Genomic DNA, 23,701 nt, shown 5'->3' with positions numbered 1-23,701 from the left:
GTGTTTGACGATTGTTCACTAGGGATTGAAACCGGTCGTAAGGTAATAAAAATGCGTCACGATCGGGATGGAAATGAATTTTTATGTCACTGACTCTATTGCGATCGCTACATCCCACTAACAGTATAAATATTTCAAATCTGTGCTTGATTACTGGCAGAAAACTGCCCAAGTCCCTGCTACGTCATGGATTTGTCTCGGGTCGGCTGCCTTGTTTCCAAATCTGTTACGCTATGATGGCAGTCTTTGTGGTGAACCGATCGAAGCGTGGGGTGACATTACAAGATGACCGTGCACTGGCGTTCAGCTGATTTTCTACTTAAGACGCAAGCGGATGAGAAATTTGGAACGGCTCACATAAATCTTACGCGTACTTTTTTAAATATTAATCGGGGCTGTAAAAGATTTCCTAAGTTTTTATCACGGACAGCAGTGACAATTCATCAATCAGGGAAGGCGTTTCCAGGTAATGGACTACAAGGAACGCGAGTGGTCCGCGTGTCCGGCAGACACGCTTATCTCCCAACTGGACAGTTAGGCACAAAGACGAACAAGAAAGAACATAAAAACTATACGATTTCTGAAACCACCTTCTTCGCTCATCCCGTTTTCTAAAGTGAGTTCACTCGTGTTATGCCGGCACTTGGTGGGCGTTAAGAGCGCCGAATTCCGATGTGCAACTTGTCGTCCTATATAAGCGAAACAGGTTCGTAACGATGCGGAATGCCGTCCGCGTGCAGTGAAGGGACGAGTTTGGCCTACTAGCGTTGCAATTAGCAGCCGCGAAGCTGTGGCTACTTCAAGGCCACGCAGGCGATGTCGGCGAGAACCGGTCTGCGCGTGCACGGAGCGCCGGAAGACACGGAAAGACCAGATCCTTCGCCGCTTAAGGTTGATTCACACCGAACGAAACGCCGAACTAAACAAAACGTAACGTCAGAATGGACCACAAAGTTTTTCAAATAACGACATTTACACTGATACTAAAATGTAGACTTTCACGGCCGGAAATGTCATGTCCATTACAATTATCCGGGCTGTTATGCCGTGGTCGGTTGGTGAATTCTTTGTGAAATCCCAACGTTTCGTCCCCGTCTGCGGGAGACATCTTCAAGGGGGTCTGTGTCTCGATGGAAGGTCCATCACACCCACTGGCTCGCTACTGACTGTCGCTAAATTCCGTGTCCGCGCGCCCCCGCGCCGCGGCGTGACGTCACGTGTTTTGAACACGTCAGTGCAATTGGCCGCTGTTCGTTGTCGTCGATCGCCATTGCCATCACCCAGTAGTGGACGGGTGGTACACATCTTCTTTAACACCGGCATCCATATACCGTTTAATTTCACGCCTTCCTCCTTACGATTGATATTATTAGGGTGTTTAGCGACTTCGATTGCCTCCCTGTAGAGCCTTTCGTAATATCCGCTTGCGGCCGCTAGCACTTGCGTCTTCTCGAAACGAATATGGTGGTTCCCTGGCTGGAAAGCATGCTTCGCAACAGCTGATCGTTCCGTTTCTCCTCTTCTACAATTGCCCTTGTGCTCTTCCAAACGTCTTGAAACGTTCTTGTAGTGGTACCTACATAAACATCTCCACAGCTGCATGGAATCCTATGCACTCCAACTTTTTCCAATGGTTTGCGAGCGTCCTCGGCAGGCTTGAGGTATTCCTGTATCTTCCTGGTGGGCTTGTAAATTACGGTGATATTCCGCTTCGTCAAGATCCTCCCTATTATTTCCGTTACATTTTTAACAAACGGCAGAAAAACCTTAGATTTTGCTGTAGCCTGTACGTCATTATATGATTTCTGCGTGGCTGCCTCAACGCACGTTTTGTTTCGGCGGACGAATATCCGTTCTTCATTAGTGCATTGTGGAGATGTTCCATCTCAGGGTCGAGCAACTCGGGTTCACAAATATTTCTAGCTCTGCCCGCTAACGTCTTGATGCGTCGTTCCCGCGTCAAGTACTGTCTGCAGGGCGCCGCCACAGCGCTCCGTTCTTCGCAGCCATACAAAATCGCTTTAAAGTCTATATGTTCTACAAAAATTATTTAAAAATTCTGACCTTCGCGCACAGTACAGATCTCTCTAGTGTTTCTAGACACGTCAAAAAAGCCGTTTCTAATTTCAAGGAGGAGTAGAGTTATGTAATTTCTTTAGCTACGGGTAAAATTTTCCCATGACGGAAACAGCTTTAAACTTATCACCGCATATCTCGAAAACCAATGTACTTAACTAAATAATTTTTTTGCTGACCAATATATTTTTTTTGATTATCAAACATATTCGCTCGTCAGTGAAGTAGCGTATTGTATTAAAGTTAGACATGTATAAGCTTCGTCAAACGACATTCACTGGTGCAATTTTGTCAATGTTTGTAGTCTCAGGTAAAAATTCCAAAATTTGCGATTATCCATCTTTCGCGAATATCCGTCTTTCGACTATTTTCATCGTACGTCGTCAGGCGTGTGAAAATAAACGTAAAACTAATCTCCTACGGCCACGGTTCACTGCGAACTGGCAGGTATAGTGGTATGGGCGGCGAAAGTCACAACACAGAGAGCGTCCAACGCCAGGTTCCCACAGTTGTAGTGTTGGCGGCAGCAGTTCAGCTCTCTAGCTGCCAAATGCCCACTAGTTTAAATCGCTCTATACTCTGGCTGTGGTCACTCAGTGTTGTGATTCTTAATCCTTTTTCTATTGCTTGTTTTGTTTACGTGACACATGGTGAACCATTCACAATGGACCTAATCGTGGTGGTAGCCTTGTGTGCGTCAGCGATACGGTAGGTACGGGTAGGGGAGGGTAGACTACCCCTTGTTTCCCGAAAAGACGCAGCAGTCTTTTCAGTAGCTCCTGGAGCAACAGTCTGGACGATTAACAGACCTGGAGTTGTCACATTATCCATCATGGCCTTGCTGTGCTTTTAGTTAGAATGGCTGAAAGCGTTAGCAAACTACAGCCGTTATTTTTATACTAGTGCCATGCCTCTCTATTGTATGGCTTAATGATGATGATGTCGTCCTGTACAAAATATGCCGGAACTAAAGTAGTCCCCTATTCGGAACTCCGGGAGGGAGGGGGGCGATACGAAGATATCCTCCTCAGAATAAACAGAACTGGCAATATACGTGTATGAGCGTGGAATGTTACATATTTTAATCAGGTAAGTAGGATAGGGAGAGCGCCGGCAGGAATAACAAGACATCTGGTCATTCCACTAAAGATATATCAACACTACATCAGATACGGATCATGCAGAAGTAGGCCTGATCACCAATAAGCAAATATGAATGAGAGTAAGCTACTGTCAACAGCACAGTGAACTGATTATTGTAGCCAAAATAGGCACGAACTCAACACCCACAACAGTAACACAAGTTAATATGACAATTAGCTCGGCAGATGAAGAAGAGAGCAGGACTGTATGATGAGTTAAATTTTTATGGGCGGCTGGAACTCAATGGTAGTTAAAGAAAGAGAAGATAAAACAGTGGGATAATAAGGAATGAGGGGACGAATGATATAAGAAGCCGCGTGATAGAATTTTGAACACAACATAATTTAATCTTTGCTCACACTTGGTTTCAGGAGTCTGAGGCAAGGTTGTATACGAGTAACAGACATGGGAACACTGGAAAATTCAGTCGGACTTTTTATTTAATTATAAGATAGAGGTTCAGAAACCTGATTTTGAACTGTAAAATATTTCAGCATTTTCAGGAGCAGAGTGGACTCTGACTATCCGTTATAGGCTGTGAACTAGAGATTAAAACTGAAGAAACAGCCAAAAGATAAGAATTTAAGGAGAGGGGGCCCCGATGAACGAAACTGAGATTGTAGAAAGATTCAGAGGGAGCTTTAGATTACGTTGGACTGAAACAGGGGAAAGTTGAACTGGGGCCTAGTTGTAACCCTTAGGTAACATAGGAGATACTTCATTTGAAGAAAGAAGAAAATATAAAAATGCAGCATATGAAGCAAACGTAAGATGTATAGATGTATAAAACATGAGATTGACATAAATTTGCCATTTGGCTAAGCGGAACAGCTAGAGAACAAATCCAAGGTTCTAGAAACATGCATACAAAAGTTAAGGAGAGTTAGAAAAGAAAAGCAGTGGTATGACCTTAGACAGGAAGCCACTACGAAGTATGAAGGAAAAGCTGAAAGGTGGAAGGAATATAAACAGGGTCTATTTAAGGGAAACAAACTTGCAAATGACAGCCCATAACCCTCACATATCTCATGCATGACATGATAGAATTTCTGATGCTTGATAGCGGAAACATCTGTATCATACATTTTTTAGAGAGTGATAAATGACTGTATTTGGGTTGTTACCTTAGTCTGCTAAAAAGTAAATCACATATGATATGAATATGTACCTTTGGTCAAGATGCTTTTTCACCCATGTTGGTGACACATGACATTGAGTTAGAGATATTTGCTACCTAAACATCATAGGAATGGCTTATAATCACATTGTATTATAGTTCTATGTTACATATTGTGTTTGGTGACAGGTTATGTGATACATCATAGCAAATGCATTTATGATGCTGGTTCTTATTTGGGTAACCTCTTATATGGTCATACTATTAATCCTCATGCATACTATTAACCTTCATGCAGCTACTGACTATGATACTATCTGATTGCCTTAAATGAAGGAGTGTTAACTTTTGTATTGGTCTACTACCTCCACGCTTTACGTGTTAGCATACATTGATTAAGTATGCTATGGGCTGCTCTAAGCTATTTTATAACTTTTATGTTTTTACTTAGTAAATTGTGTATATTCTTTGTACTTAAACTTCTTTAGGGACAAACAGCATTGCTGGAGAGGATTCCCTGACACAAAGTTTATGACTGCTCGTATTCTTCAAGTTCTTGCAAAAGATTATGTAAATGTACACTTTTCGCTAATTTGATATGTTACTAATGTATCACTTTTGAAGGATTGTGATCCTGATCATGCCATCAGATAGCTGACTAATGGGTCATACCTATTTTTATCGTTTCACATGTTTGTGACTGTGGCAGTTTCAGATTACCTTTGCTGAGAATGTTTCAGATATTGTGTTTAATAGTTAATGCATTATTGGGCAGTACAATTTCTACCTGGATAAATCTGTAAATTCAGTCAATACTTTTTAGCTATGTATGGTAGCATAAATGGGATTCGGCAGTATGCTATTTACCCCATTCTGATAACTTTGTGCTATTTTGTTGTAAAGATGTTACTCCTTAGTCTTTCTGACAACAAAGAATGTTGTTATCATAGAGTACATGTATACAAAAAAGGCCTTACATAACGTAATTTAGAAAGTGTATTACTTTGTCTTCTTGAAAACGTTTATTTGGAATACAGTTTTGCTATGAGATGTGATATCTACATCATGGCTAGGAATGTAATACATTTGTAGTCCTTGATATGTGGATTGTTTACTGTGTCTTCTGGCCTTGTAATGCCACTTTATACCTCGTGTTGCTTTTCACACACACATATATAATACTTGTAATGGTTAAAATCAATTGTACTTTTAGTTCTGACATATAACGTTGGTTGAAGATTAATTTTTCGACCTAAGTAATTTTTATGTTGTACATTCGAAATAATCTTGTGACCTTGTCGGTCATTTTCTTTCTGAATTTCACATGACTTTTGTTTTGTATTTCCCAGGACTGTGAGCATGATTTATGACTGAAACCGCTTGGAATTAAATGTTAAGAAAGTCAGGATTTATGTGTCACGCATTTTATAAAGCATTGATTAATATTCCCGGTGAAGTTCATGTTTTGCCGGCTAGGGCTATTTATGTGGCGTCCTTACTTGTGGCAACGACCGCCAGCGTGACATTTTCCTACTTGCTGACTTCTCCCGGATATCAGCATACTCAGCTACATAGGACTAATTGGGATGCCTGAAATGGTGTCTGTGTCTATGTCTATGACGATATAGTACTGCACTATGTGATTCCGTATCAAATAAGGATGTACGTACTGATTTTGTGTTTCACCTTGAACGTTGTCTACCAACTTGTAGCGCGCCTTCCGTAGTTCCTTAATAACACTGTGTATGAATGTGCTCCCTATCATTGGGTCCATGAAGTCGTTATTGCCAACTTCACCTCCACCCCCTCCCCACCCCACACCACCGAGTATTGCTGCCAGGTGCTTGTATCAGATAATTTTAATCACTTCAGACAATTATATTTCAGTTAAAATTCCTGCATGACAGGCGGCGATCAATCTGTAGAACTATTGAATCACATCAGTCTCAGGGAGATACCTACAAAGAGAAGTAGGTATGTTGTACATTGCTTCATAACCATGAATATCCATAGTGTATGTAGTTATTACTTCATTTCGTACAACTCCAGACTAAACATCTATGTTTCGAAAACTATTAGAGTGATATTCAGACCGGACGTACGTTTTTGTTTCAGACAGCAGTAGTTTTTTCGGCAACCTTACAACTCCTATTGGTTTGTCATTTGGATTTTCCGGGCTGGTATATAACTGTATCTGGACAACGTGAGTGTAGACTGTGACGAAACCTTCGGCTTTTCCATCCTCTATAATGTCTTCCTTGCACGATCACTTCGTTCGTGACAGATCTTGTTCTTTTAGTGCCTGTAAAACAAATTTAGTCGTAACTCGTTTGTGTCTTGCCAGCCTAGGTCTGGTGAATTTGGCGTATCACAAAGAACTTACAACGAACTAGAGAAAATCTGTATGGCACTAGTCGATCGGACTGATTGGCAGGTTTATGTCACTTAATGTTGAATGTTTCTGCTGATCAGACCTGTGACTCAGCTTAGTGAGAACATGTATATCGTGTCTGCCTGTCGACTAACAGTAGAGGAAGAGCACTTTTTACGGGGTTTAGCCCTGAGGTGATCGGTAGCGCTGCATGCTACGCATGTGAGCGACTGACCCCCTTACACTCTCAGGTGATAAACGTCATGGGATACCTGCGAATGTTGTGTCGGACCTCCTTTTTCCCGGCGTAGTGCAGCAGCTCGACATGACATGGACTCAACAAGTCGCTGGAAGTCCCCTGCAGAAATGCCGAACCACGCTGCATCTATAGCAGTCCACAACTGAGAAATTGTTGCCGGTCCAGGATTTTGCCCATGAAGTGACCTCGGTTATGCCCCATAATTGTTCTATGGGTTTCACGTCGGGCGATTTGGGTAGTCAAACCGTTAGCTCGCACTGTCATGAATGTCCTTCAAACCAGTCGAGAACAATAGTCGTTTGGTGACAATTCTAGTGCTGTTTAGGAACATAAAGTCCATGACCGGCTGTATATGGTCTCCAGGAACGAACATAGGTATTTCCAGTGAATGTTCGGTTCAGCTGGATCAGAAGTCCGTTCCATGTAAACGCTGCCCACACTGTTATGAAGAAAACACCAACCTGCACATTGTCTTGTTGAACATAGTTACGACGGGTCTACGCCACACAGGAACCCTACCATCGGCGCTTACCTTACTAAAAGCAGGATTCTTCTAACCACGTCACGATTTTTTCAGCCTTCTAGGGTCCATTCGATGTGGTCACGATCCGTGGAGAGGGGCTGCAGGCGATGTGCTATTAGCAAACGCGCTCGACTAGGACGTCCGCTGTCAAAGCCCATTAACGCCAGGTTCGTCCGCACTGTGCTAACAGGTACGTTCTTCATACGTCCCACAAAGTTTTCTGCGGTTATTTCAAGCAGAGTTGGTTGTCTGTTAACAATGACAACTCTACGCAAACGCCACTGCTCTAGGGTCGTTAAGTGAAGGCCGTCGGTCACTGCTTTGTCCGTGGTGAGAGATAATGTCTGAAATTTAATTTTGTTGCAGGATATGCAGCGCGTCATCGAGGTCTACGTAGTTTCACGTGAGCTCCCGAGGCCCACCGCACGGCGTCCATGGGGACAGGCGCTCGCCGGAGCTTAAGTCTTGGTGGTGACTTACGAGGGTGAGTCAAATGAAAACCGTAAATACTTTTAAAAATATTATTTATTGTGCAGAAGTGGTACAAAACTGTATCGCTTTTTAACATAATCTCCCCCACGCTCAATGCAAGTCTTCCAGCGCTTACAAAGTGCATAAATTCCTTTAGAAAAAAATTCTTTTGCTAGCCCGTGCAACCACTCATGCATTGCGTGGCGTATCTCTTCATCAGAACGGAACTTATTTCCTCCCATTGCGTCTTTGAATGGTCGAGACATACAGAAATCATTTGGGGCATGGTCTGATGAGTATGGTGGATGAGGAAGACACTCAAAATGCAGGTCTGTGATTGTTGCAACTGTTGTACGGGCAGTGTGGGGCCTTGCATTGTCATGTCGCAAAAGGACACCTGTTGACAGCAATCCACGTCGCTTTGATTTGATTGGAGACCGCAGATGACTTTTTAGGAGATCTGTGTATGATGCACTGGTGACAGTGGTCGCTCTAGGCATGAAATGCTCCAAAATGATGCCTTTTTCGTCCCAAAAGAGATTCAGCATAACCTTCCCTGCTCATGGTTCTGTTCGAAACGTCTTTGGTTTTGGTGATGAGCAATGGCGCCATTCCTTGCTCGCTCTCTTCGTTTCCGGTTGGTGGAAGTGAACCCAGGTTTCGTCCCCAGTAACGATTCACCTTCTCATTCAAAGCGCTGAAGAAGTTCTTCACAAACATCAACGCGTCGTTCTCTCATTTCAGAAGTCAGCTGCCGTGGCACCCATCTTGCAGACACTTTGTGAAACTTGAGCACAATCATGCTGCAATGTCATTGAGTGTCACTCGGCGCTTTGCCTTCACTATGGCTTCAACTGCTGCAATCTTCTGTGGAGTCACAACTCGTTGCGCCTGACCTAGACGAGGAGCATCTTCCACTGAAGTCACACCATTTGCGAACTTCCTACTCCATTCGTAGACTTGCTGCTGTGACAAACATGCATCACCGTACTGAACCTTCATTCGTAGATGAATTTCAATAGGTTTCACACCTTCACTAAGAGCGCTGTTCTTCCCTGATGAAAGTCGCAAATGGGACGGCTACCTTTATACTGATACTTCGACGGTATATGTGCATCTGCAATATGCTGCCACCTACAGGCCATTCTGCACGCTGTTTGTAGCACGCTTACCAACTTACAGGATAACAGCGCGAAATTTCGGTTTGTTATTACAAATTTAAGGTTTTCATTTGACTCACCATCGTAGTATCTATGTACCACATTTTTAAAATGTGACGACGCTTATTCAGGCTGTTTTAGTTTTATTTCTAGACCATGCCCTCGTAGACGTATTATAGAATCAGGTTTATCTTCTGAAGAAGGCTCAATTACTTGGGCTGAAACCTACGTAAAGGTTAGTTTCGTTACCGCAATCGAGGCTGATAGTTTCTTATATATTAGTTTCATATGAATCACCATTGTACAAATGACAGCTCCTCCAATGCACTTCCTTTTAAACGTTGTGCATGCGATATTACCACCATGTGCATACATGCGTATCACTATCACATCAGTGTACATCTGAGACTACAGCCATATATGACAATGGTTACGCGAGCCACACCAGTGCACAATGCACTGTCTGCAGTGGCGGCAGATAATCGAGAGTCTAAACGCGTTGTGTGGAAGCTACTGTCAGTTGCCACCTGGTTTTTGGAGAAGCAGCTGTTGCAGTGCTGTTGCTGTGTTTTAGTTCTATAAATTGCTCCTAATCTTTCACAACATCTTCATTACTTATACTTATGGTGAACAGAAACGAATTCATTTTTCACCAGAGAAAAACGCTAGATATCTGTATTATGAAGGTAACGATATTACTTCTGCATTCTAGGTGATATTCAGTGGAGAGTAATATGATTCCAATCACAACCTAGACAAAGAGGTTTGTGGGCTCTGTTCAGTAGGTCAATGTGCAACTAAACGTTATTTTATTCTTAGACATGCGCATGTTGTTATTTGAAAATAAGGATTGTCAGCACGGGAAGTCGACGGTCAGATAGGCGTACACCACACCGAACTGATTCGAGTGTTCAGCCGCTGTAATGAAACAACGAACAATGAAGATCTCCCTCGTAGTGGTCGCCCTAGGCCAATGTCAACAGTTGATGGGTCCTGCCTACAAGTTACGTAGCGGTCGCAGGTTCGAATCCTGCCTCGGGCAGGGATGTGTGTGATGTCCTTAGGTTACTTAGGTTTCATTAGTTCTGAGTTCTAGGCGACTGATGACCTCAGAAGTTAAGTCGCATAGTGCTCAGAGCCATTTGAACCTACAAGTTAGGTCTTGTACATACTCCTAGAACTATGTAAAGATAACACCGTGGCGCGTTTTTCGAGGTCATCGCCAGAAGTTTGTCTGCCGAGACAAAATGAACTATTATCACCGCACATCACTGCAGATTTAAAATTCATTCTGGAAACAAACTCCCCACCTTGTGGCTAAGCGATGTCGCCACAACATCCTTTCTCCCAGGAGTGCTAGAGCCACAAGCTGCCGGAGAACTTATGCAAAGTGTGAAAAGTATGAGATGAGATACTGGAGAAAGTAAAGCACTGAGGAGAGATCTCGAGTGGTACTTGAGTTACTCAATCGATAGAGTATTTGTCACAAAAGGCGAAGATCCCGGCTTCGATGCCCGGTGTAGCACACAGTCTTAATATGCCAGAATATTTAATAGCAGCGCACACTCTGCTGCAGAGTGAGAACTCGTTCTGGTAATTTGGAACCGTCAACAAATATATATTAAGATGGTATCTGTTATTTCGGACATGTCCGAAAGAACTGATACCATCTTCATATATACATAGTTAAGGCTCACCGGCCATTTGTGCGGATGAACAGAGCCCGAACTCTTACTGGAATCGGCAGTAAAGCGGCGAGTAACGAGTATGATGGGCAGGGGCACTACGAATATAGTGCGGGACAATAAGTTGCGAATGTGGGTCTTACGGGTGGCGTGCCAGAGATAAGTCCCTGCAGTTGCACTACCCTCTTTATCCTCTGTGGCTCAGATGGATAAAGCGTCTGCCATGTAAGTAGGAGATCCCGGCTTCGAGTTCCTGTTGACTTATATCAACGCCTATATGCAGCTAAGGGTATTCATTTCATTGTAATTTCAAACTGTCAACAGTTTAAACGGAATGCCACTGATTTGGTTATTATTTTTTTATTTATTTTACTCACTTTCGTAAATATGCAGGTAGCGCAAAAGCTGATGTGTATGGTATTACACTCTATATTGTGCATTGAGGCGATGGCAGAATATTGAAGGACTACAGTGAAATGTTGTGAATTGATCTTTTTATTAATAAATCGTGTATAATAACAAGCTCTGAAGCTACTACTTCTCCGAAATAAACTCAAAAATTTGTAAACTAATTTACGTAAAAATGTAGTCACACAACCGCCGTCAGCCGACTCTTCTGTTGGACTCATGTCTGCTCTTGATAACCACTTCCTAGCGATATTTTCGTCTAATTTCTCTCCCATCGGGGAGTGTACGATGCGTAATACGTTGTGCCGAGACATGTTTATACAGATGTATACGACGTGCGTGATATTAGGTAAGGAATGTCTAAGAATCTGAGCACGCGCTGACAGAGAGGGCGGCGCTGGTGTTCATGTGGGCACCCGCCGCTCGGTCGTGACAGGCAGCTGTACGTGTCGTGGACCCGGCAGGACACCGGGCAGGGCATCCGGTCCGACAAGTAGGGGGCGACGCCCAGCCGGGGGCCAGCACGTGCGCGCCCGGCCTCAGACCGCACGGTGCCGCGAATCCTCGGCGCCCAATTGGCGGCGCCTCTGTTGTGGCGCAGCACGCGGCGTACCGAGGCGCCCAATCGACCGTAAGAGGATTAGGCCGCGGACGACGCGTCGTCCTCAAGGCAATGCCAGTGGTCCCCGCAGAGCTCTTCCGAGTCGGAACTGACACTTGCTGGTAGAGCGCGTTGTTCTTGCAGGTTGCCCAGGAGACGGGCAAACTCCTGACGCGACCTCGTGGCTTGAATGCAGAACAGCACGTGCAACAATTGAATTTTACGATTTACGAAGTGTTTACTTTTGACTTTCAATACCTGCTTATCTCAAATCCCTGGGTAGGAATAAAAGTCTGAGGATGAATTACTCCAACTCCAGTACTACGCTGAGTTGACAAAAGTCGTAAGATAGCGATATGCAGACGGCGGTAGTTTGGCGTATGCATGGTATAAAAGGGCATAGCATTGGCGGAGCTGTCATTTGCATTCCGGTGATTCACGTGAAAAGGTTCAAATGGCTCTAAGCACTATGGGACTTACATCTGAGGTCATCAGCCCCTAGACTTAGAACTTCTTAAATCTAAGTAACCTAAGGACAACACACACATCCATGCCCGAGACAGTATTCGAACCCGCGACCGTAGCAGCAGCGCAGTTCCGGACTGAAGCGCGTAGAACCGCTCGGCTACAGCGGCCGGCCGTGAAAAGGTGTACGACATGGTTATGACGGCATGACTGGAGTTAACAGACTCTGAACGCAGAATGGATGTTGGAGCTAGATGCATGGGGTATTCCACTTCTGATATTATTAGTGAATTCATCATTTGAGACCCACAGTTTGTAGAGCGTGCAAATAATACCACATTTTCTCCATTACCTCTCACCATGGACACCGCAGTGGCCGACCCTCTTCACGTAACGTCCGACAGCAGCGGCGTTTGCTTAGAGTTGTCAGTCCCAACAGACAAACGACACTAAGTGAAATAACCGCATAAATCAATCTGGGATGTACGACGGACGCATTCGTTAGGCGAATCTGTCGTTAGTGGGTTGTGGAATCGAACAACTGACACGAGTGCCTTTGCTAACAGCATGGTATCGTCTACAGCGCCTCCATGCTCCCGCGGTCATATAGGTTGGGCTTTAGACGAATAGAAAACCTTGACTTAGTCTGATGAGACCCGATTTCGGTTGATAAGAGCTGATGTTAGGGTTCGAGTGTGGTGCAGATCAGACGAAGCAATGGCTCCAACTTGTCGACAAGGCACTGTACAGAGTGGTGGTGGTGGTTCCATATTGGTGTGGGCTGTTTACATGGAGTGGACTGGGTCCTCTGGTCCAACTGAAAAGATCATTTACTGGAAATTACTATGTTTTTCTGCTTCGTTTGTAGCCATTCTAATGCTTGATGTTCCCAAACAACGATGGATCTTTTATGTATGACAATGCACTTTGTCACCAGACCGCAGTTATTGATTAGTTTGGAGATCGTTCTGGACAGTTCGAGCGAATGGTTTTGCCAACCACATGGCCCGACATGAATCACATCGAACATGTATGGGACATAATCTAGAAGTCAGTTCGTGCACAAACCCCTGCACCGGCAACGCTTTCGCAGTTATGGACGATTATAGAGGCAGCATGGCTCAATATTTCTGCACGAGTTTTGGAGTCCATAGCACGTTGAGCTGGTGCATTACGCCTCGCTAAAGAAGGTCCAGCACGATTTTAGGAGGTACCTCGTGACTTATGTCACTTCAGTGTACACCTCAATCTCCCTCCCTCTCTTTCTCTCATCTCAATGTCTGTCCAACTGAATAGGCGAAGCCATTACTGATCGCTCGTTTCTCTTGTCAGCACTCAGAGATATAGAAGTAGGAAAGGAGATTATGTATTGTTGAGAAGCTCTCGGATTTACAGCCGGGTGACAATGTTGAAGCCGGCCGGAGTGGCCGTGCGGTTCTAGGGGCTACAGTCTGGAGCCGAGCGACCGCTACGGTCGCAGGTTCGAATCTTGTCTCGAGCATGGATGTGTGTGATGTCCTTAGGTTAGTTATGTTTAATTAGTTCTAAGTTCTAGGCGACTGAGGACCTCAGAAGTTAAGTCGCATAGTGCTCAGAGCCATTTGAACCATTTGTACGCATGTTAGTTGTAAGTAAGCTGGAAAGCAGAAATGCTAGACAAAGCGGGAGACAAGTTTACTTCCATATTTCCTTAAGCTAGCTTCTCCGACCCCATGTCCTATTACATTTGTGCATGCTCTTACATCTAAGGGAACGGCAAACTTAGCACACGGGCATTCCACTGAAGACAGCACACAGTTTGCACTTCACTACGTAACGACGTCTCACCACCCTGTTTTACAGCGAGCTCTGTCTACCCAGATGGCGAGAGTGTGTGAGCGCTAATGCTCAGCTACCTCCTGAACAGGCCTGGTCGTTGAGAAGGGGAAAAAATTGCGGAAAAAATTGAATACACTCTTCACTTAGTGGAATGAATGACATCTCTGTTTAAATTTGGATGAATGCAATATATACGTATAACAAGAAAAAATAAGGTAATAGTTCCTGACCAGAGTGAAAAAATGCTTCTACCACAGCACAAAATGAAGCCAGTAGGTTGCGGACAGGGAATGGGATGTAGAAGACGGCAACTAGCTTATCCACTTATCTGGGAGCTTCAAAGATATTTAAATCAAAACATCCTCACGTATTCGCGCTTTTCTACTTGTTAGTATTGGTATCCATTCACGTTATGTCAAGCACCATGTCAAGTAAAGTAACATGGTACATGACGTCATTCCCCTAGGAACAAATCCACCCCCAGAAATGTTATTCACTTCCCCAGAGAAACTTTATTAGCTCTTACATGTATGCTCTGCAGCCTTATGATATTATGTATTGATTACTGTGGATGGTGAATCTTCTGGATTTTGGGCAAAGGATCAGGGACTTAAACTTACAAATTGCAAGATGCAGGCGTGCCATTAACTTCCAGCTAAGGCAGCTCACTGCGCTGGGGAAGTAGGGTTAACCCGTACAAAAGCGCGAAATGTGTCAAGATGTTTCGAAGTATGTCTTTGAAGGTGCCAGATACGTTGAAAAGCTAGTTCCCATCTTTTATAACCGGCCGGTCGCAGGTTCGAATCCTGCCTCAGGCATGGATGTGTATGATATCCTTAGGTTAGCTAGGTTTAAGTAGTTCTAAGTTACAGGGGACTGATGACCTCAGCAGTTAAGTCCCATAGTGCTCAGAGCCATTTGAACCATTTTGAACCCATATTTCATATACATACACTTGCCCAAAACGTATTCACCTCTTTTGTGTTACAATAGAGAGATTTCTTATTATGCTTGTCATTAGACCGCCATAGCTTAGCAACCTATGTAGCGTTTTGTTGAGACATGCGACGACTGGTCCGGAATAGGCTTTTTGTCTTTCGAACCATGTCGCTTGTATCGTACCAATCAATGAAACTTTCATAAAACAACAGTATGACCGTTAATTACATGTATTTGTCTACCTTCTTATGATATTTGAACCGATTCGTAAAAATTTGAAACATAGAATTGTAGCGCGCATAAAAGAAAAAAATGTGTATTTTGCACTTAAAATCCGAATAAAGCTAGATTTTTGAAAGAGAGTTTTCAATTATATCGTAAGACTGCATTTTTTATTTATTTGGTTCACTTTAAACAATTTACGCGTGCTCATTTCACGAAAGAGCAAACTTTAAGTTCCATATTTAGTCGACTTTAAACTATCGTATCTCGACAACCGATAAAGATTATTCGGTAAAAGAAAATTCATTTTGACTACATCCATTTATCTACTTTAGTGAAAAGTTTGAACAGACACGTAAAATTTTAGAGTATAGAAGCACGTTTCAACAACCTCCCTTAAAAACGTGTTACTTGCGCTTAGTTGCACGTAAAATCCGAACAATGAACATACAAATGGTGTCATTAGCTCAGCATTAATTTCAGTTCGATTAACAGCTTTTGCAGAAGAAATTAATCAATACGCACAATTTTCCTGTGCGCCAGATCCAGTTCGTCGTTCTAGTGTTGCTTGATATACTATAACACAGATACAGTAAGACAGATATCTGAATAGCTGTACAAATGGCCGCCGGACTGGGTAAATCAAAAACATTTTATCCCACGTTCCTAGCTCAAATAGGAGCTCACCGCCAAGGACACTCCCCATCCCCCATCCCCAGCAAACCATGACATTGCGCGCAGCCTTCCCAAATGCATTTGTTACAGCGCTGGGGTCCTGGGAAAGGGCAGTCCATCTGTAAAGTCCAGGATGCCAGTGCTACCAATTACAGGACATTGTTCCATTGTTTGGACTCCTTAGAAAGTAGGCATAACGTCAAACGAATCCAGAAATGCAGTGCTAGTACGTAACAGGTCGGTAGGGCTCTTAAGAAAGTAATACAGACAAGATAATGGAATCCTTTGAGGAAAGAATACATAGTTCCTGCGAAATTCTGTATCGTCTCAGGGCATCCATATTCACAGAAAACTGTGTGGCCACTTTGTTGCCACCGTCAAATATAGCGCGTAGGTATCAGAAAACAACATGGGAGCGATTAGATCACGTACAGAGGCACATAACGCTTTTACCACGTAGATCAATACGCGAACGGAATAGGATAGAAAATGTTTCACAAAATATGTATTGAATATAAACAAATAAAATATAAGTCCTCATATCTTGTGGGATTGTGGCATTTCGCTCAGAAGACATGTCATTTATTTCATCAAAACTTTATACCCTAGCACCTTTTATGTTTCTGAGCGTCGTAAACCGTCGGTTAGAAGATTCGTATCCGAAATCTCAGACAAGATGTCCAGCGGAGGATTGCTGATATTAACGGATGACGCTGCATGTAACTCTCGTCTGTGGACACAGAGTGAAAAAGAGATTATGTGCGAACTCACGCGGGCGTTACACGATAAAAGTCTGCTACAACCTCGCAGATGAGTTTTTTTACGTTAAAATAAAATATGAGAGTCAAAGCAATTGTACACAACATTATATGAACAAAAAGCATTCGTTGCACTCTTTGTATATAAAAAGTCTGACATGGGCAACGGCAACAGTTGTGTCTGAAACGCAGCTCCTTACCAAGAAACGAAATGCGAGCGAGGAAGAGCAGTGGTTAGAACATTGGACTCGCATTCGTGAGGACTACAGTTAAAATCCGAGTTCGGCCATCCAGGTTTAGGTTTTTCGTGATTTCCCTAAATCACTCCAGGCAAATGCTGATATGGTTGCCTTTATAAGGGCACGGCCGATTTCGTTCCCCAAGCTGCCCTTATCTGAGTTTGTGCGTCACCTCTAACACCCTAGTACTCTACGGGACATTAAATTCTTATCTTCCTTCCAAGGAACAATAAACTGCCCACGACAAATTTTCGCCGCCTGTTGTTGGAGAAGCGAGAGACAATCTAGGATTGATTCGTACTCGTTTTCTTTTACCAAGGAATTAACGGAAACGGCAGCGACAGAAAATTAGGGCTGAGTCGTACACCATTTTGAAGATTTCAGTATTATCAAGTTACCCTCCATTCAGAGGCTGTTGCACGCACTGACCGTTATTTTGCTTTGTAAATAATATATTTCAGCTATCAGTCGTCCTTCGGAATATTTATTGGCAGATATAGATTTCGGCTAGCAAGTAGCCATTCTCAATGCACTATCCTTTTTTGGTCAATGCATGTAATGTCTGTTGGTCTGGCTCTGTGCAGTTCATGAACTGTGCACAAAGCCAGACCAACAGGTATTACATGTATTGACCAAAAAAGGATAGTGCATTGAGAATGGCTAGTTGCTAGCCGAAATCTAGATCTGCCAATAAATATTCCAAAGGACGACTGATAGCTGAAATCTATTATTTACATTTCAGTATTATAAGTTTAGGATTCTTGTTGTTAGTGTGTTTCTTTTTTCTTTCAAACCTGTATCTTGCGTCTTGAGGCTTAGAGTAAATATCTGAAAGAGAAGGACAAATCACCACCGTAGTTCAAAATGAACAAAGAAGCTCGTTTCGAGACATTTTAAGACTTGTGAAAACGAAGGCATAATCTTCAACGTGGGTACATGAGGGATAACCGTCTTCTTTCATATTTCACGACACAAAACTGAAAGGAAGGAGAGAATATGAAAGAAGATGTGAAGAATATCGAGCTGCAGAAGTAAATCGATTGCCCACTAGTAGCGGATAGTGCCAAGAAGGTATAGCACCGAATGAAAAGAGCAGCAACGGATGAATCTAAAAGTGTAGCAAAAAGCTGGTATAGCTGCCGGTGTGCCACAGAATGGGCAGGCATCGATCGCTTCGTTTGCTAGACCATTTACTGGATTAGAGGCGTGGTAGTTGACACTCGCCAAGCAAGTGGACAAACTGTGCTATCGGTAACATCAGAGCATTTGTTCCATTCCGATTATAAGTAAACAGTATGACAAAAAGGCAGAAAAAAACAGGCTCCTTTACTAGTACCATATTCCCTATACGGATATGCTTTCTTTTTTATTAAATCTGAAAAGTATTGTTTACCTTAATAGACTTCGCAGTTTCTATAATTTACAAAAGAGTATAACTTCACATGAGAAGTACTCAGCAATTTTTATGCCTACTATGAAAAAATAACGAAATTGATTTCCTGATGTATGGGTCGTCATGACACTACACAATGGAAATTTGTTTTAAAGAGAGCTGTCTGGCAGCAGGGACATCAGCTACGACATATGTCACTTGTAGGACCAAAAGTATATGTCATAATAGACGTGTCGTAAGTTACAGAGTGGGAATGTTGCACTTAACTGAATCACCGGTCATTCAAGTGTTTTAACGCCACCCTCCATTTTTTCCTGTGACATACTAATCTTTTCACTACTATACCCAAATACACTGTAATCTGTTTTGCACTTTGCTGTCTACCGCTCCTTCCAGTATCAAGCAAAATGTTCCTTGATACCGTACCGGATGTCTCACTAAACTGTATCTTTCTCTGCCCTCTTTGGTACACCTTTATTTCATACATTATTCGTCTATAATTCTAACCCTATTTCAAATGCTCCCAAATTCTGCCTCTGTGTATTGTGATAGCCCACATTTCTATTTCGTAGAGCGCTGTGCATAAGACGTGCACTTGAAGGAACTTCCTCATTGCCATGCCGCCATCTCATATCAGTACCGCTCTTTTACTGAAGAAAGCTTCTTACGACAGAGCAAGTCTACTGCTGAAATCTTACTCGTGTCAAGTTTTAAGTACAATCTGGCTGCATAGAGATGGACATCTTTCAGTTCTTCTACTTTGATATTATGCTAGTCTTTACTCTCCTTCTGATACCCTTCATTATTGCCTTTGACCTGTTAACCTTAAAGACAGGTGTATCCAGCCCTCGACTCGCGGACCGTATGCGGCCCAAAGGAAGATTCAATGTGGCTCAAGAAGCGAACATCTATCACACAATCGTAAAAAAAGACCATAAAATTCCGTTTATGTAAAGTTATGATAAAAGGAAGATATTCCGTTTGAAACTCCCGCCAAACGATACGCATCTCTCATTGATCCATCTTGCACCCTGTTTTTTCTTTTCCTTTTTTGTCTTTTTGTCAGGGATTATGATTAGAGTTAAGTACATTATATGCAGCCCAAAATATTCGTCTTCTTCCGTTGCGGCCCAGGTAAGGTAAAAAGTTTCGACACCCCTGCCTTATCCCATATTATTTGTTAAGTACGGTGCCTCTTCCTTGCAACAGGTCTTGTAAATCTTTCTCACACCCAGCCGGAAAGGCTGAGCCGTCATGAAACTCTAGCGTTTTATCTTTCTCCCGCTCTTCCACTTTTATTCACCTTCCTAATTTTTCTGCCACGTAAGACCTGTAGCCAAGAGTTAAAGTATTATCTGTTGCACTATTCTTTATTAACAGTGTTGTTGTTGTTGTTGTTGTTGTCTTCATTCCTGAGACTGGTTTGATGCAGCTCTCCATGCTACCCTATCCTGTGCAAGCTTCATCATCTCCCAGTACTTACTGCCACCTACGTTCTTCTGAATCTGCTTAGTGTATTCATCTCTTGGTCTCCCTCTACGATTTTTACCCTCCACGCTGCCCTCCAATGCTAAATTTGTAAATTAACGGTGTATACTGTTGTAATCCATTTTCTTAGATTTTTTTTAGAAATATATCACCTGGGAAACTGATTTGTCCTCAGACTTTATTATACATACTGTACCGGGATTTGAGTTTAGTCAATTAAATGTACACTACCTGACAATACGTGAAGAACCCAGAAGGATAGTGGGAAAGGTAATGAAACTAATTGACTGAGAAGGTACGTGATTTTATTTCTGTGATTGCTATATCAAGTCAAATGTACAAATAATTTACGAGTATCAGCTCATTTGTCAGCATGACTCTGCACACCCTCTCGTCTGAATACACTCACTGATTCGGTTAGAGAGGGTGTCGTAAGGCCATTCTATCCTCTAGTGAGTCAGGCTGTTGCAACTGGTCCTTGATATCCTTCATACAGGCAGGGGCAGAGTTGACGCCACAGCGGGCCCCACACATTTTCTATCGGTTACGTGTCTGGGGTCTTTGCTGGCAACAGGAGAACATCAGCATCATGCATACTGCTCACAGAGACGTGTTCCGTGTGTGGACGTGTATAATTCCCGTTGAAAAATTATACCTGTATGATGTAGCAATGGTGGTAACACACGTGATGTACCGTTGCACCGTCAGACTTCACTCACTCGCTGCCAGGCGTGACCTAGTATCATGTGCGATGGCTTCCCAGGAATAACATCGTGTGCCTCTCCATAATATTGGAAGACAGGAACCTCTCCCAAAGTCGCCGCCATACTTGCAGACGAAGGTGATTTTGAATAGCTCGGAACACCGATTCGTCGCCGAACTCAATGCGGCAGCATTCGTCAACATGCAGTGGTGGCCAGTTACGGCACTACTCCAATCGCAGCCGTTTGTGTCCTGGTTTAACAAAAGATTACGCCTGGAGGCCTGGTAGACTTCGGCCGTTGACTTATGTAAGAAAATAAAACACCTGCAGCCGTCCTTATGATATCATTTGCTGTATGGCTACCAGTTTCGGTTCTTCAGTGCACCATCTTCAGAACTTAGCTGATGCCGAGGGGATTAATACAATCTGTATACACAATCTGTCAGGGCCAACATCTATAACTGGTTTGGCAGACTGCCTATACTCGCAATGTTGTCTCTCCAACTATCAATTGATTGGAGCCTTTAGTAAGCTGATAGTTGATGATTAGACAAAATTGCGATTACAGCTCATCATAAGGACGGCTGTAGGTGTTTCATTATCTTACATGGGTAATTACCTAGTCCGGCTGAAGCTAGTTTCCGACCAGTGGTGCGGGATGACAGTAAAGGTTCCAGGAAGTCTATTGCACGTTCTCGAATGGGAGGCACAGATATGAGGGGGTACGACGTGCTTGTTCTCGAATGGGAGGCACATATATGAGGGGGTACGACGTGCTTCGTGCACAATATAGAGATCACCTTGAAACGGGATATCCTCCTCTAGCATTACTTTTCCTGAACAGTATTTGTCGATACCAATATTATTTTGCAATTTTCTGAAAATTTTCCTATCATTTTATACTCAACATGTCATATTTCATGGTCGAGCGGTTCTAGGCGCTTCAGTCTGGAAACGCGCTACCGCTACGGGCGCAGGTTCGAATTATGCCTCGGGTATGGATGTGTGTGATGTCCTCAGGTTAGTTAGGTTTAAGTAGTTCTAAGTTCTAGGGGACTGATGACATCAGATGTTAAGTCCCATAGTGCTCAAAGCCATTTGAACCATTTTTTGGTTATAATTCAAGCTAAAATTTATGAAAAGAAATTACTTTATTTTCAACGTTACAGTCGATAAGTACTAGCACTGAATCTACAGTTACAATTATGTTATTTAGAAACATTTGAAATTGCGAATTATTTTGCATACTTCAAAATTCTATTATTGATTACGCAATCTAGTACTGATAACTATATTTATTTCTGGGTTCACTTATGAAATAATGATCGAAACTAACAGAAATTCATTTGTCAAAGAATCATGTAAACGCTTTGGAATATTACTTCTGCTGAGTGACAGTAGTAATAAGCATGCCTCTGATGTGACCGGACGTAGTTTTGTACTTTGGGCGAACTATATAATTTCGGCTTTGTTAATGTGGAAATTCAAACGTCTGTATGATGTACTAAAATGTGACAAAATACATTATAGTAATAACAAAATTCTGCAACAAAAGTTTTCAAATTTATTTACATCAGTTCCATGAGGACGTAAAATTTGAGTGTTTCAGCTTCAAGAATCAAACTCCTAGAAAGAAGGAACTGGAGCCAACTCTACGCAAAAAGCCAAGTAAACTAGAAAGTTTAATCTTCGCTTCTCTCAAATTTTTCATAAAAAACTGCCTATTGTGGAGAATAGCTGGAATTGGGAAGGAGCGGAGTGAGATGACAATCTCTTGTGATGATCACACTTGGACGACCAGAACCTGGACGAAGAGTATGCCTGCCTCGACTTTCCAGTGCCGTAGAAAATCGTGCCACTGTGACATCCGAATGTCCCACGCATCTGGATATTGCATGATTCGACTAGCAAGCCAAATGGAGACTCATAATCAGGCTCTTAGCGAACTCTGTTAGCTGATGTCCTGGTGCTTCTCATGATCTCATGAGTATGCGACATCTCCACGTCCTCCACAGGGATCACTCAACAACTGACGTTGTTTACGCCACAGATCTGGTGACATAATTAAACACGAACAACACTAGTGCACTGTCACAGACATTTGGTTGGTTGGTCGATTTGGGGGTGGGAACCAAACAGCGAGGTCATTGGTCCCATCGGGTTAGGGAAGGATGGAGAAGGAAGTCGGCCGTGCCCTTTCAATGAAACCATCCTAACATTTGCCTGAAGCGATTTAGGGAAATCACAGAAAACTTAAACCATGATGGCCGCACGCGGGTCTGAACCATCGTTCTCCTGAATGCGAGTCCAATGTGCTACCCAGTTCGCCACCTTAGTCGGTGGCATTTGGAACAATTACATATACCATGTGATCAAAAGTATCCGGACACCTGAGTGAAAATGACTTACAAGCTGGTGGCGCTCTCGATCGGTAAAGCTGGAACTGAAATGGCTCTGAGTGCTATGGGACTTAACATCTGAGGTAATCAGTCCCCTAGAACTTCTTAAACCTAACTAAGCTAAGGACATCATACACATCCATGCTCTAGGCGGGATTCGAACCTGCGACCGTAGGAGTCGTGCGGTTCCGGACTGAAGCGCCTAGAACCGAGCGGCTACAACGACCGGCTGCTGGAATTCAATTTGGTGTTGGTCCTCCCTCAGCCTAGAGGACACCTTCCACTCTCGCAGGCATACTTCAATCAGGTTTTGGCAAGCTGCTTGGGGAGTGGCAGCCTATTCTTCACAGAGTGCTCGACTGAGAAGAGGTATCGATGTCGGACGGTGAGGTCTGACACGAAGTCGGCGTTCGAAAACACCCGAAAGGGTTTCTATAGATTTAGATCAAGACTCTGTGCAGACCAGGCCATTACAGTGATGTTATTGTCGTGTAACCACTCCGCCACAGACCGTGCATTATGAACAGGTGCTCGATCGAGTTGAAACATGCAGTCGCCATCGCCGAATTGCTCTTCAACAGTGGAAAGCAAGAAGGTGCTTAAAACATCACTATAGGCCTGTGCTGTGATAGTGTCACGCAAAACAACAAGGTGTGCAAGCCCCCTCCATTAAAAAAACGTGACCACACTATGGGAACACCGCCTCCGAATTTTACTGTTGGACTGCAATCATGGACTGTGCGGCTGGTCCCGGCGGAGGTTCGAATCCTCCCTCGGGCATGGGTGTG

The sequence above is a fragment of the Schistocerca cancellata genome, chromosome 5, assembly GCF_023864275.1.
Source record: "Schistocerca cancellata isolate TAMUIC-IGC-003103 chromosome 5, iqSchCanc2.1, whole genome shotgun sequence".
Taxonomy (NCBI): domain Eukaryota; kingdom Metazoa; phylum Arthropoda; class Insecta; order Orthoptera; family Acrididae; genus Schistocerca; species Schistocerca cancellata.
Note: the sequence above shows the minus strand (reverse complement) of the source record.